We start from the raw sequence: 13599 nt of genomic DNA, 5'->3' as shown, positions 1-13599 counted from the left end.
ATTTTGGTTAGTGTGTTTGGAACAACTTAAGTAAGTGAATCTACATTTTTAAGTTTTATGAAATCCATATAGATAGCAATTATCTCTGATGAAAAGTTAGCATACAAATTGAGATATGCCATGAATAAAAAAGAATGTAAATAAACACCTCAACTTTTTATAATAATTTTATGTTGACATGATACCATTTTGAATATGGCATGTGGAATTAAAGGTATTACTGAAGTTAATTTCACCTTTTTCTTAACTTTTTGAAAGTGGCTACTAGAAATTTTAAAGTTACCTCTGTGGTTTGCATTGTATTTCTACTGGAAAGCACAGCTCTAGGCTCTTATTTCTCATACCCTCAATTTCCACGTTTTTCATCTAAACACATTGTATTTGTTACTGTTCATTTGGTAGCATGTAACAAAAGCCAACTCTGGATAGCTTAATAAAAGCGAATTGCAAAATACATAGAGAACAACAGCAAGCAGAGCTGAAACCTGAATTAAGAACAATCCTCTGAGAAAGCCTGAAGCACACAGCACTAGCCTGGGATTTTGGTTTGGTACCAAAGGCCTCCACCTCTGCATACTTTCTGACTTCCCAACATGTTATCGTTTGGCCAGATGGCAAGCCAAACAACAGAAACACACAAACAGCAGAATCCCAGTAAAAGACTCTCCCTCCATATTCAGTCTTACAGTTGCAGATAATTAGCTTATAAGGTCTGAATCATTCAGTATGCTTTCAAATTTCACAACAAAGTCATCCACATGATTACAACTCATTTGTTGTAAGTCAAGGTTCACCAGTAAAATGGGAGTGAGGATTCTGGATTTGAGGTTGTGAAGAAAGAAATATAGAAAGATAGCATCAGCAATTATACCATACCCTTAAATCCTATGTTTCTACATATTTCCAGAAGACAGGCTCCCTATTAATTGTCTCTTTTCTAATTATAAGAAAACTAGTTTTATACAGAAGTTTTCTATGTTATAGCCAATATGTCTCCATTACAATTCTGTTAACTTCTGTAATAACGTAAAGACCAATCCAGTAATATGCAAATGCTTATTAAATGTCTACTATGAAACAAAGCACTGGAGGAGGGGACATGGGCATTGAGGACATAACAATGTTTTCTTGGCAAGAAACTTGCCAACAAGAGAAAGAGAAAATATAGAATACTGCACCTTTGGCTGCGGAAGGGACTTTGGAGGTCACCTAATACAACCTGACAGTCAAAGGATAATTCAGCCCCTGCAACTCTCAGGAATGTTCAGCTTCTGTTGAAAGCTGCTTCAACAGGGAGACAGAATTCATAGCCATAGGAACCTTTTATTCCACTTTTGTATTACTTTTATTTTTAGCCAGATCTTTGTGCAAAATTTAAAAAAAAATGTACCATTACAATTTCTGCTCACTGGTCTCTTTTCCGTCTTTCTTTACAGACAATAACCCTTCAAGTATTTAAAGTCCCCTATCATATCTTCTGTCCTTTTTTATGAAAAGCATTGCCATAGGATGCTTTGTGATGAAAAAAAAAATAGTATTCCATGGTGAAACACACTTAGAAAAATAGAGTATATTCTAATCTTGTCTTGAAAATACAATTCTTGTTCTCTTGAAACTGTGAGCATTGTAACAACAAGAAAATTCATCTGCCTGCACTGCAGCAAGCACTTTCGAAACCCATTTGACCACAAAAATCTTATTTCTCCCAATTTCACCTTCACATCACACAGAATTACAGTGCAATAGAAAATTTATCACTTCATTCATTCATTCAACAAATACTCATTAGGCACCTCCATTGCACCAAGCTTTGTGATATGTGCTGGGATAAAAATGCTTGCTGACTTCCCAGAGCATAAGGTCTAGCATGAAAAATGAATAATTAAATGAGCAATAATATAAAAAGTTAACAAAGAAATTGTTGGGGAAGTGCAATTTTATGGGAACACACTTTGGGCACTGCTGCCGTGGACTGAACAGCCACAGATTTTCCCATCGTTCTTTGGACAGTATGGTTTCCAGACTCTTTGCCCTTCTGGTCATTACTATTTCCCTACTCTGGTTTGTCAGTGTCCTCAGAAAGAGGACCCAAACTAAACCCAATACTCCAGGAACGATTTGACCAGGAGTGCCTAAGACATGCAGATGACTTGAGTGTTTGTTCAGGACATTGAACTTTTCTTGAGGCAGCCTGCTGTACAAATATAAAATGCTGAAAATAGGCCAGGTGCAGTGGCTCATGCCTCTAATCCCAGCACTTTGGGAGGTCAAGGCAGGTGGATCACTTGAGGACAAGAGTTAAAGAGCAGCCTGGCCAACATGGTGAGACCCCATCTCTACTAAAAATGCAAAAATTGGTTGAGCGTGGTGGTGCATTCCTGTAACTCCAGCTACTTGGGAGGCTGAGTCACAAGAATCACTTGAACCCAGAAGGTGGGGTTGCAGTGAATCGAGATTGTGCCTCTGCACTCCACTCTGGGTGACAGAATGAAGCTCTGTCTCCAAATTTTTTAAAAATGCTTAAAATAACAATAAAACAATAGCTTATGAGATGTTCCAAAAAGGTTTATTAATTATAGACCAAAGAAAGCTCATTTCCATTTTAAGAGACTAGATAAGCCTTCAAGAAATATTTGAGTTGAATCTTCGATAATCGAGTAGAATTTGGATAGCAAATTCCTTCAGAATGTTCACAGAAACATAAAAACTAAATGAGATCTGGGAAACTCCAACTTGACCATAGGCCCCCATAAGCTGCTTAAAAACATTGAAAGCAAACTCAGTTCAGAAGTAAAATTGTGGCATCTAGTCATAGATTCCAAGCTTTACAATGAAAACAGATGGCATATTAGAGGATTTATGTTTAGGGTGGCATTGACTGACCTTTCAGATGTCCTTTGGAGATCAAAGAACCTGCCTCTTCTCACCTAATGGAATCTTGTTTGGAGTATACACCGGAGCTGCTCGTGTTGTCAGTGGCTCAGGATGGGAAAGCACACTCAGAAGTCAGTGGTATCAGTATAACCAGGAGAATCTGGACTGTAAGGAACAGGGGGTTTAAGCTTAAAGAAGCGACCATCTTATAGACAGTATCATAACTAACATGTCACTACTGTTAATAAGTAAAAGCGGCCAGGTGCAGTGGCTCACGCCTGGAATCTCAACATTTTGGGTGGCCGAGGTGGGTGGATCAATTGAGGTCAGGAGTTCAAGACCAGCCTGGCCAACATGGTGAACCCCTGTCTCTACTAAGAAAAAATACAAAAATTAGCCAGGCATGGTGGCAGGTGCCTGTAATCCCAGTTACTCAGAAGGCTGAGCAGGAAAATTACTTGCACCTGGGAGACAGAGGTTGCAGTGAGTGGAGATCATCCCGCTGCACTCCAGCCTGGGTAACAGAAAAAGATTCCATCTCAAAAAATAAATTAATTAAATTAAATTGAAAAATAAGTAAAAGTAGCCCTGAGAGCCAAATGTGAAACAGGATCAGACAGAGAAAGTCACAGAACGACTTTCCCCATTGCCCACATATCCCTGTAGAACCCAGTTCTGTGCTTGCTAAAATCATGCCCAGAATTCACAAAGGAAAGAGTAGACAATTCCATCTACTCTTCTCTTTTTGCCCTGATTAAACGGCAGAGGATATTCAAAGCAATAGCTGGGAAGCATTTTTTATTATTACTATTATCATTCCAGTTTTCATTCCTCCATGCCTCCTGTCTCCCCCATTAGCATGGATAATTGAGAGCTAGCATTTAAATCAGTAATATTTAACACTAATAGCCTGATTGTATTGCTGTCTCCTGACCTCTCACCATCTGACTGCTCCTGGTAACTCTGAAGGACACTGATGTCCTTAATATCATAATTGGCCACAACTTATTGGTTGCACATGAGAGGCCCTACTCTGTTTACTTTTAATTTGAGTTCCAGAAATGGTTCTATTCATCATCATCAATGGAGAATTCACAAGGGCAAGCGAAAAGCTCAACACTCTGATGAAACCAAAAATTTTCAGCAATCATCTGCAGGGGGTTTCTATACACAGTGAAGCCTTCCAAAGGGTGGGCATTTCTGAATAGCTGACTGCATTTTTCATATTTAATTTGGTTGTGTAAACTCAACATTTACATTTTCCTACTAATAATTTTAATTTGCTGTAAAAATGACCAGTACCAACCAGGTATACTTTACTTTAATCCATTTATTTTACCTGCTAGGTGGAAATATAGAAGGAAGGCAGGGAGGGAGGAGAAAACTGATGAAGTCTGACTGAACAGAGGTAGATGAAAGGGAAGAATGATGGAATCATGAGAGAAACAAAGCCTACAAGCAATGTTCAGAGAAAAGCATTTGTCATAGGTCTGACACATGCATGGTAAGTACAGAAAAACCTGTATTAGTTTTTTCTATGTGTGTGCTCATTTAATTGATGAGCTTTTCTACTGAACCTTTTTCTAAGTATTAGTTAGTAATGTTAGAATATGAATGGATACAAAAGATGAGCACTATTGTCTTGCCCTTAGATAACTGAAAAGTGACGTGTTATAAATTTTCATCCCTATGTGTCAGGCTAAATAATGGTCTCCCAACTCTCAAAGGTAACTAGGTTCTAACCCCTGGGAGCTGTGCATGTTACCCGAGATGAAAAAGACCTTTGTGGATACAATGGATATGACTAAATTAAGGATCCAGAGATGAGGTTATCCTAGATGAGCCAAGTGGACCCTAAATGCAATCACATGTGTTCTTACAAGAAGGAAGCAGAGTGAGATTAGACTACAGACAGAAGGTGGGAGGAGCATGTGACCAGGAGGCAGAGATCATAGTGATGTGACCGCAGGTGAAAGAATGCTAGTCACCAGAGGCTGGAAGAAGCAAGAAATAGATTCTCCCCTAGAGCCTCTGGAGGTAGCACGGCCTTGCTGACACCTTAATTTTAGTCCAGGGAAACTGATTTTTGTCATCTAGCCTCTAGAACTGTAAGAGAATACATGTGTGGTGTTTTAGGCCACCAAATTGGTGGTAATTTCTTATAGCAGTAATAGGAATCTAATAAACCCACATTTAAATAACAACAAAAAGCAAGCACCCAGCAGCTTCAAAAACAATTCCCAGATTCCAAGTATCCCTGAGCAAAGAGGTTCTCTCCAGAGCCTTGAGCCATAGATCTCACAAGTTCCCTATGCACCCATTGCAAGACCTAAAGGAATGTACAATTTACCCTGAGAAAAGAGCTCATACAGGAAGCCCATCCACAGTGAAAAATGATCAAGGTGAACTGAATATAAAAATACTGAGATGACACAGAATATATTTTCAAAGACTCTTTATGAGTCAGGAAAGATAACATACCTCTAAAAAGTTTCAAACGATAAAACTTTAACAAAGGATAGAAAAATAAATGAAGAAAGAAATGCTCGATGAATGGAAGACATAGGAAGAAAAAAAGTGAGTATAATTATGCTCAGGATAGGTACTGATCAATAATTCTAAAGAAATTTCCAGTTTACTTATGAAATCCTCCCTAAGGATGAATCAGATTTTCCTTTTTATCTTCTCCACAATGCACCAAAATGTGTAAGTCAGTGATTGAGAGGTAGCTAATTAAAATGCACTGGGAAAAGTCAGAAAGCTGTGCAGCTCACCACTGGAGTTTTCAGTAAGAGTTAAGATGCTCAGATTTGAAACAAATCATTTTAGAGAAAAGAAGGGTTATTTCCTGCAATAAATCCCCATCAGGATGGATTCTCACTGGTTCCAGCCATGGTGACGGATGGGGCTCTCTAGGCTGGCTGTGTGGATTGGATTTGGATGGGCCACCAAAAGTGCAGATGCTTATCTGAAACTTATCTGAACAAGCCAAATCTCAGGGGCCTGCAAAATTATGCTGGCATTCTTTCAAGATTAGTCTCTCTTGTAAGATGACTGGCACTATAGCTTGGGTACTTGGCTGTATGTCCAGTGAGGATGGGTTTTTTTCTTCACATTTTTTGGCATTCCTGGTGCAGGAAAAATAAAGCATGTGTACGCACTGACATACATAATCAAGCAAAGTAAAAACTGCATTACTAAGATATTTAAACTACCTACATTTGCTTCCTGAGAGCCTACTGCATGCTTTCTGGTTCCTGCTCAAAAACAGTTTAGAATAATGTTAGGAAAACAAAGTGATTTATGAATTCTTATAACATTTACAATATTTATAAATATTAAAAGAAACTTCTCAATTACAAGCAGTCAAAAAATGGAATTGTGCTACTTAAACTGGACCATAATTAGAGTAAGATTTGGTAGTCAAGAAAAAAAAACCTGCTTATGGTAAAAAGAAGAACTATTATTTCATGAATGCCTACAGTATGCTAGGCAGTGTTTGAAAATAAACATTATTTCATTTAGTTATTTCAGCAACACAATATAGGTAAGAATCTTTATCCTCATCTTCATCATAAGAAGAGTCAAGATATAGAAAAGTTAAATTTTCCAAATTCATTTAACCAATCCACAGCTGAATCAAAATTTAAAGCTAAGACTCAAAAAACAAAACACGACAATAACAAAAAACCTCTCGATCAATAGTCTCTCCTGGTGTTTTATTTCATTGATGTTTGTCAAGAAGGAAAATCATGGTAGGTAGTTATTTCTGATAAACAAATCTGAGTGTAGTGTAGACTAGAAAGAAATGGAAAAAGGAGACACGTTTTTTCCTTTTTTTTCTAATGGCATAACAATCACAATCTTCATTTCAGAAGCAGGACGTTTGGAAAAGAATCTTTTCTTATATGCATGTTTTTCTGGCTAAACAGATAAAACTTTTCCTCCCTGATGACATAAAGAAAGTGCAGTTTTAGCGCTGAGCTTGTTACATCTGCTCCATTTGTTGTCTAAGTGTTTAAAGGACTTTCTTTGTGCATCTCCAATGTGCTAGAAGTGGAAGGTTAATTTTTTTGTAGTAAATTCCTTTGCATTTGTGTTCATTTCTATTGATGCTATAACAAATTACTAGAAACTTAATGACTTAAGACAAGACAATACAACTGTATTATCTCAAGTATCTGTAGGTCAGAAGTCCAGGTTGGCTAAGTTGGTTTCTGCTCAAAGTATCACAAAATCTAAATCAAAATCAGCACGTAGGAATTTCCTTCTGGAGGCTCTGGAAATGGATCAGCTTCCAGGATCATTCAGAATGTTGGTAAAATTCAGTTCCATGCTGCTATAAGACTAAGTTCCCATTTTATCTACTGGTTGATGGTGGAGATGGGGGCAATTCTTTCTCAGCTACTAGAGATTGCCCACATTTCTTGACTCATGGCACTGGTTCTCTATCTTCAAATGTTAAGTTCTTCTCATACTTCTCATACCCCCTTTTCCTTTTCCACATCACTCCTCTGCTACTTCCTCTTCCACCACATCTCTCTGACTTGACGCTTCTACTTTCCTCCCTCTCCTACTTCTCAACGCTCATGTGATAAACACTGGACCCACTGGATACTCCAGATAATCTCCCTATTTTAAGGTCAGCTGATAAGTAACCCTAATTCCATCTGCAGAGTCCCTTTCCTGCAGTACGTAGGTTAGTGTTTGACTGGATAACTGGGGGTAGGGATCTTGGGGATACTACCTTAGAATTCTATTACAGCATTTATTTTTCTTATAGGAAATATTTTGTTTTATTAATAAAAACAAATTAAATGTACTCAGTGCCACCGTGTGGTTTCCACTTCTCCCTTCTATACAGTCCCACTGTCCCGGCCTCATGAGGATTAAAGTCCCATCTATAAATATGCATGAGTTTTGAGAAAATGGGAAGTGCTCAAAAACAGTTATTATCAAGTAATTTTTTTAATGCAGGTAATTTAGAAAACAATGCAACTTTAAAAACCAGCTTCTAAATTAATTTTCAGGATATTTCTTTTGGGAGGTCTTTATTTTTAATAATTTGAACTTGCATTATAAATTTAAGGGGTATATATGTAGGTTTGTTTCATGGGTATATTGTCTGATGTTGAGATTTAGGATATGAAAAAAAAAGAAAAAAAACTGTGGGAGGGACAGTAAAAAAAAAAGATTTAGGATACAAGTGATCCCATCACCCAGGTATGAGCACAGTACTCAACAGTTTTTCAAACCTTGTCCTCCTACCTCCTCTAGTAGTCCCCATGTCTATCACTGACATCTTTATGTTCATGTGTACCCAATATTTAGCTCCTACTTATAAGTGAGAACATACAGTATTTAGTGTTTTGTTCTCATGTTAACTCACTTAGGATAATGTCCTCCAGCTCCACCATGTTATTGCAAAGGATGTGATTTCATTCTTCTTTATGGCCCCATGGTATTCCATGTTGTGTTTCTACCACACTTTATCAATCCATGACTGATAGGCAGTTAGGTTAATATCATGTCTTTGCCATTACAAATACAGAGGCAACAAACATATAAGTGCATGTAGCTCTTTTTGATATAATGTTCTATTTAATAAATGGTGCTAGGAAAACTGGCTAGCCATATGCAGAAAGCAAAAACTGGACCCCTTCCTTACACCTTACACAAAAATTAACTCAAGATGAATTAAGTGCTTAAATATGAAATCTAAAACCATAGAAACCCTAGAAGAAAACCTAGCCAATGCCATTTAAGACATAAGTATTGGCAAAGACTTCATAACTAAAATACCAAGAACAATTGCAACAAAAGCCAAAATTGACAAATGGGATCTAAACTAATGAGCTTCTGCACAGCAAAAGAAACTATCATCAGGGTAAACAGGCAACCTACAGAATGGGAGAAAATCTTTGCAATCTATCCATCTGAGACAGTTCTAATATCCAGAATCTACAAGGAACTTAAACAAAATTATGAAAGAAAAATCAAACAACCCCATCAAAAAGTAAGCAAAATTTTGAGAACAGATGTTTCTCAAAAGAAGACATTTATGCAGCCAATGAACATATTTTAAAAAGCTCATCATTACTGGTCATTAGAGAAATGCCAATCAAAAGCACAATGAGATGCTATCTCACACCAGTTAGAATGGTGATCATTAAAAAGTGAGGAACCAATCCAAATGCCCATCGATGATAGGCTGGACTGGGAAAATGTGGCACATATACACCATGGAATATTATGCAGCCATCAAAAACGATGAGTTTGTGTCCTTTGTAGGGACATGGATGAACCTGGAGAACATCATTCTCAGCAAACTGACACAAGAACAGAAAATCAAATACCACATGTTCTCACTCATAGGTTGGTAATGAATAATGAGAACCCATGGACACAGGGAGGGGAGCACTACACACTGGGGTCTATTGGGGGAATAGGGGAGGGACAGTTGGCGGGGAGTTGGGGAGAGATAGCATGGGGAGAAATGCCAGATATGGGTGAAGGGGAGGAAGGCAGCAAATCACACAGCCACGTGTGTACCTATGCAACTATCTTGCATGTTCTTCACATGTACCCCAAAACCTAAAATGCACTATAAAAAAGTGAGGAAATAAAAGATGCTGTCAAAAATGTGGAGAAATAGAAATGGTTTTACATTGTTGGTGGGAGTGTAAATTAAGAGACTTACCACTCAACCATTGTGGAAGACAGTATGGCTATTCCTCAAGGATCTAGAACCAGAAATACTATTTGGCCAAGCAATCCCATTATTGGGTATATACCCAAAGGAATATAGATTATTCTACTACAAAGACACATGCACATGTATGTTTATTGCACACTCTTCACAATAGCAAAGACTTGGAACCAACCCAAATGCCCATCAATGATAAACTCGATAAAGAAAATGTGGCACATACAGACCATGGAATACTACACAGCCATAAAAAAGAAAGAATGAGTTTATGTCCTTTGCAGGGACATGGATGAAATTGGAAACCATCATTCTTAGCAAACTAACAAGGGAACAGAAAACCAAACACTACATGTTCTCACTCATAAGTGGGAGTTAACAATGACAACACATGGACACATGGAAGGTAACATCACATACTGGGGCCTGTTGGAGTTGGGGGGCAAGGAGAGGGAGAGCACTAGGACAAACACCTAATGTATGTGAGACTTAAAACCTAGACGACAGGTTGACAGGTACAGCAAACCACCATGGCACATGTATACCTGTGTAAAAAACCTGTACGTTCTGCACCTGTATCACAGAACTTAAAGTAAAATAAAAATGTTACTGCTTTTTGTACATTGATTTTGTATCCTGAAACTTGACTGCAGACATTTATCAGCTCCAGGAGCCTTTTGGAGGAGACTTCTAGGTTTTCTAGGTATAAAATCACATCATCAGTGAAGAGAAATAGTCTGACTTCTTCTTTTCCTATTTGGATGCTCTTTATCTCTTTCTCTTGACTGATTGCTCTGGCTAGGATTTTCAGTACTATGTTGAATAGGAAGGGTGAGAATGGGCATCCTTATCTTAACCCCACTTTCAAGGGCAATGCTTCCAGGTTTTGGACATTCGGTATGATGTTGGCTATCAGTTTGTCATAAATAGCTCTTATTATTTTGAGGTATGTTCCTTTAATGTCTACTTTGTTGAGAGTCTTTATCCTGAAGAGATGTTGGATTTTATCAAATGCTTTTTCCATGTCTATTCAGATGATCATATATAGTTTTTATTTTTAATTGTTTATGTGGTGAATCACATTTGTTGATTTGCTTATGTTGAAGCAACCTTGCATCACAAGGATAAAGCCTACTTGATCTTAGTAAATTAACTTTTTGACATCGTACTGGAGATTCAGCTGGCTGGTATTTTGTTGAGGAGTTTTGTGTCCATCAGGGATATTGTCCTATATTTTTGCTTTATCACTGTGTCTTTGCCAGGGTTTGGTATCATGGTGATGCTGGCTTCAGAGGATGAGTTAGAGCGGAGTCCCTCCTCCTCTATTTTTTGGAGTACTTTCAGCAAAATTGGTACCACCTCTTCTTTAAACATCTGGTAGAATTTGGCTGTGAATTCAAGTGGTCTGGGGCTTTTCTTGGTTGGTAGAATTTTTATTACTGATTCAATTTTTGAACTTAATATTGGTCCATTCAAGGTTTTGATTTCTTCCCCTTTCAGTCTTGAGAGGTGGTCTGTTTCCAGAAATTTATCCATTTCCTCTGGATTTTCTAGTTTGTATGCACAGAGGTGTTCATAAGTCTCCTCCCAGGGGTCTAAGACTGCCAACTCTTTGTTTTCCAAGATGGGGGATCAGAGGCTTTTAGTGTGCCCCAGCCACTTCAAAATTTTTTTTTAAGTTGGAGGTCTTAATAGCCTAAATAACTCCCTCAATTCTTTATGTTTCTGCCTGGAGAAAATGCTTGCTGTTTTTAAAATTCCACATTCTAAGTCTATTCGTTTATTTTCTATAGAGGAGGCAAGAAGAATTTCTGTGCTCAAAGTACTTAATATTGAATATTCCTTTTTGGTCCTTTCTCTACTTCTAAAGTCACCCCAGATAAATGGTGAAGAAAAAATTACTATGACAAAATTCTTGCCAAGTTTTATTTATTTATTAATGTATTGGTGGCCCCTACTGATATAGGGCATAGACCTTTCACACATTAAAAGTTTTGGAGGTACAGTACCCACCTTAACATACAGGTATTTGTGAAATCATCTTGGTTCACTGCTCTAAAAGGACTTCCCTTCAGCCACTAATCCATTTAGCACATAATTAAAAAGCTTTAAAAATCATCAGTCAACTTGCCTAGAGTAAGTAATAATTTATGCCAAGGGAGTTGGAAGAAATGCTGATTTCATTTATTTTATCTCCTTCGAGGGAAGGTGGACTGATAAAACCCTGTGCAAGATGGTAAATTTTTAAACTTATTCAGAAGGCTAAATTAAAACAGCAGACACATTGGTGATTTGTGAACATCTTTTAATCTATGTCTTCCTTTATGGAGGAAAAAAGTTTTACATAAATATAACACCACATCCCAATTCTCTCTCTTTCATAATGGTCGAGGGTTTTTTAAATGTTTTTTGAAGCCAGCATCTTCTTCATTTTTTTCATTAATTAATAAATATGTATAGCAGATATTTGAAATTTAGATATAGTTAGACAGAGTAAGTATTGGTTCACTCACATATTTTCCTTCTAAAAAATAATCCTGCAGCTCCACTTAGAAGAAATGAGTCCTCTCTATGTAGTTAATCATTTGTATAAGTGCAAGGTGAGCTGGGAGATAGGATGCACATGCTTCAGAAACCTGGAAATACTAAAAGAAAGCACAGGCTGAGCATCATTAATTTGCATTGAGTACACAGGGTAACAGGATGGGCCTACTTGAAGGTGTTAAAATTAACTTAGCCTAACCTTTAGAAGTGGTATGTTAAGATCATTTTTGCAGTGTTGGAAATACGGTAAGTCCTCACTTAACATCATCAGTAGATTCTTGGAAACTGCAACTTTCAGCAAAACAATGTATAATAAAACAAATTTTACTCTAGGTTAATTGAAATAAATAAGAGTTAAGTTTCTGTAACATATTTCTGGTCAAAAAATATCACCAAATTTTTAATTAAAGACCAAAACACTTTTAATATTAAACATTGAAGTAAATATGAGCTATACATACATTTAAGAAAGCAAAATAAAAACAATTAAGATCATTATTTACCCAATCATTCCAGTTTATGGCCAAGGGGACCAGACAGGGCCTAAAGCAGGAAGCAGCCCTGGACAGGACACCATTCCAGTGCACTGTACACATATGTACACAAATACACACACACACACACACACACACGCACTCAGGCTGAGACAATGTAGCCACATCAGTGAACCTAATGTGCATAGCTTTGGAGCTTTGGGTTGTGGGAGGAAACTGGAGTAGTCAGGAAAAACCCACATGAATTTAGGAGGGCATGCAGACTCCACACAGACAGTGGCCCCTGCTGAGAATCCATTCTCTTTTCTCATTTATGTTATAACAAATCAACATTGAATAAAATTGTTGTTTGAGGACCTGCTGTATAAAAATATCAATTGTGCAACAGTATCTGCTTTTTTAAAAAAGAGCTAAAATAAAATATTTAAATTAAGATTCAAATGCATTCTTTCATCCATTGAAGAAATGTCAATTGAGTATTAACGAGCAAGAAACTGTGCTGTGAGGTGTTCAAACATGTGGAATGAGCAAATGATTTCAAGTCTATGTTTCTCCACTGTGAGTCCTTGGATACTCAAATCTCTTCACAGCTCTCTTTATTCTTCTCTAAAAAATGAAAGTGTATATTAATAGGATTCACATGCTTTAGAAGTCTTGCATATATACATATTAAAAAAAACTAGTTTAAACAGACTAAGATAGGAAAAAGAGGCTCATTGAGAAGCCCAGGCATCATTATGACATTGGGTTTAGTTTCATCCAAGAACTTGAACCATGACACCAAGATTCTTCACTTCTTGGCTTTACCTTGCACTTTTAGCTCCATTCTCACATACCACATGGTTATTCCTGGTCTGGCTCACACAGTCCTCACCACTTGCCATCCCAGTAGAAAGAGCACCTGCCTCTTTCCTAATATCTAAATATGTCTGCATCTCATTGCTCTGACTGCCTGATGTGATACTCACTGCCCATAGCTAG

The sequence above is a fragment of the Callithrix jacchus genome, chromosome 9 (assembly GCF_049354715.1).
Source record: "Callithrix jacchus isolate 240 chromosome 9, calJac240_pri, whole genome shotgun sequence".
Classification (NCBI taxonomy): Eukaryota; Metazoa; Chordata; class Mammalia; order Primates; family Cebidae; genus Callithrix; species Callithrix jacchus.
The sequence above is the reverse complement of the archived record's forward strand: the minus strand, read 5'-3'. Positions refer to the sequence as shown.